Source organism: Myotis davidii, unplaced genomic scaffold, assembly GCF_000327345.1.
Source record: "Myotis davidii unplaced genomic scaffold, ASM32734v1 scaffold235, whole genome shotgun sequence".
Taxonomy (NCBI): domain Eukaryota; kingdom Metazoa; phylum Chordata; class Mammalia; order Chiroptera; family Vespertilionidae; genus Myotis; species Myotis davidii.
In genome coordinates, this window is record NW_006287462.1 from 2,177,085 (window position 1) to 2,179,997 (window position 2,913).

Consider the following 2,913-nt stretch of genomic DNA (forward strand, 5'->3'; position numbering starts at 1 on the left):
CCCCGCGCGCCCGGCCCGCCGCGGGGAGGACCAGGGCTCGGGCTCCCAGCTGCGGAGCTGGGCTTGGTGGCATCATTTCCCCGACTTCTCTCGCGGGTGATTTTTATTTCTTTATTTCCTTTTGCCCTGTGGTGAGGCGACTCTCAGTTTGATTACTCGGGACAAGTCTCGTAATTCAGCAAAGGCGCGGAAAGAGGCAAAATCCAGGGCAGGGGGCGGGTGGGGGACTTGTACCAAGTGCCCAAAGGTCAAGACAGTTGGTGCAGCTTGGCATCTAGTTGGTGTAGGAACCACTTTTGTTTTTAAATCCCTAATTAATGAACTTACAGCCGTGCCTGAGAGCTTGACTTGGAAAAACTGCTAGAGATTTTCCTTTATTTCTAAGTCCCTCCTCCCCCATTTTTAAGCATCTGAGTCTCTTTTTTTTTTCCCATAAAACGGAAATGGAACGTGACCGCCGCTGTTTCTCCGATGCGCCTTTGGGTCCCAGGATTTGGCCCCTTGGGGTGCCGGCGCCCTGGGTGGCGGAGGGGATGGCTGGAGGGGACCCGGTCCAGTCCGAGGTAGGAGCACGTGTTGACTGAAGGCGCGGGCTGCAAAGGGTTAAGCGGTCTCGAACTGTTTGCTGACTATGTAATGATTAGGCCAGCTCCTCCTGGTCCCTTACCTGGGTCTCACTGACCTTGGCAGCCCCGGTGAGGTGGAGGGGAGGTGTTCACAAACCACCACTGAAGAATTGTTCCGATGCTGTCAGACGGGGTTTCTTTCTCCAGATCTGTCATTAAACTCCCTTTAGTGACCGGGCACATGTTATTGTCCATTGCTGTGTAGATGTTTGCCCAGCGAATTGAGAGGAAGTAGGTGTTCGTTTGGTGGTTCCGAATCCTTACAGATAGATTTTTCTTCCTGTCACTATGAGAGGGAGTCACTGACGTTGCTTCTCACCATGACTTAGGGATCCTCCGTGGTTGGAACCAAGCCAAGCTATTGGTTGTGTTTGTGTGTGTTGGGGGGGGGGGGGGGTGAATAGCTGGGGGAAAGATGAGAAATATTTGAGAGTTGAATGAGAGCGAAATGGAAACTGGCAGCTGCTTTTAAAGACACTAGAGTGTATATTTGCCACTTATTCCCACATTTATTAGTAAAACTCCAGCTCATACTGTTTTAAGCAGGAGACTGAAAAACAGCAGTGCCTACAGAGCACCTTAGCAGTCCTGAGACGCTTCACTGAAACAGTACTTTGAAGCACTAAAGGTAGAGTCCTGCAGGGGTTATTTGCATGTATCTGGAGTGTATGGAGTCAGTTATAGGAAGCTGCCTTGATCTCAGAGGAGGAATGGACCAGGCACTGGTAAAGGAAGGCAGGGTTCATGGTATTTCTCTTTGTCTACTCCCCCTGTCCATCCTGCACCTCAGCAACTATGTGATAAGTGCCTATCTCATGGCACCTGGCCCCAGGCCCTGGTCCTCTTCAAGGTGGTTCTAGAGATTTAGAGAGACAATGACATGGAAAGATAAATGCGAGGAATCTTAGCTATGTACTAAGAGCTCTTGCGTATATGGACTTGAAAACAGAAAACTCGTGTATCAATGAAATATGTCCATTAACCTAAGAAATGGAAGGCTTCCCCTGACTTCTCATCTCGTGCCTCTCTGAGCCTGGACACACTACCTACCTGGCTGAGCTCTGGCCAGAGGCCCAGCCCCAAGGGCAGAGCAGGTACTGCCCTCCTGGCTCTTGGAACGGCCCTGCCCTGGGTGCCCCAGAGCCCATTGCCTGGGCTTCTTGGAATGGGCCCCAGTTTCCGAATAATTGACTGCCAGCTCCCCAGTAGCTGGGTTTCTTCCACCTGGAATGTTTCAGATGTTCCCCGCATTTCACAATTTTCCCAGTTACCCTGAACCTTGGGCACTTTGAGGGGAGTCTTGATTAAATAGTACCTCGGTCCTGCCTTTGTTTCCTTCTTCCTTTTTTGGTCTTTAGCTGATCTGGTTGCAGATAAAATTTCTAGACATCTAGCTCTGGCCAGTGTTGCTCAGTGGATAGGATGTTGGCCCTCAGACTGAAGAGCCTCGGGTTTAAGTCCCAGTCAAGGGCACGTACCTGGTTGCAGGTTCCATCCCCGGCCCCAGTCCGGGTGGGTGCCGGAGGCAACCAATGATCTCTCTCACATCAATGTTTCTCTCTCTCCCCCAACAACAAAAAATCATTTTTTCTAGGTATCTATAAAAGAGGAGTTGCTGGGGGGCGGGGGGCAGATGTAAGCCTTCACCCAACTGCAGGTCTGATGGGGCACCCACTTGTAGCCTTTTCTAGTCTGGTTACCACGTGAATGCTACTTAAGAAAATGAAATGAAATATTTTCTCTATTTGCACCCTGAGTATGTCATAGTCCCACAGAGACTAGAATCTTCAGAAGGACTGTATGTCATCAATATGACCCTTTCCTAACGCATATTTATCTCACACCCATTGGATGCACATGTGTCCTGAAGCAGATGCTTAACAGAACTCGAAATACTCAGTCATTTTTTTTAATACTTAAATCTTTATTGTTCAGATTCTTACATTTGTTCCTCTTTTTTCCCCCCCATAACTCCTCTCCACCCAGTTCCCATCTCCTCCTCCTCCCTCGCTCCCCACCCACTGTCCTCATCCATAGGTACACGATTTTTGTCCAGTCTCTTCCTGCATCCCCCTGACCCCTTTGCCCCTCAAGAATAGTCAGTCCACGCCCTTTCTCTGCCCTGATTCTATTATAATCATGTTTATTCTGTTCATCAGATTATTCACTTGTGTTTTAGATTCACTTGTTGATAGATATATATTTGTTGTTCATAATTTTTATCTTTACCTTTTTCTTCTTCCTCTTCTTAAAGGATACCTTTCAGCATTTCATATAATACTGGTTT

General features: G+C 48.5%; 1 protein-coding gene across 1 annotated transcript in view; it reads left to right on the forward strand.

Annotated features, from left to right (window-relative positions):
- The first annotated feature begins 41 nt into the window (after positions 1 to 41).
- Positions 42 to 2,913, forward strand: part of LOC102756189 (chromosome unknown open reading frame, human C4orf19) — a 70,104-nt gene continuing 67,232 nt past the window's right edge. The window contains exon 1 of the mRNA XM_006759280.2: positions 42 to 96. The gene's annotated coding sequence lies outside the window, so the exon portion shown is untranslated. The remainder of the gene's footprint in view (positions 97 to 2,913) is intronic.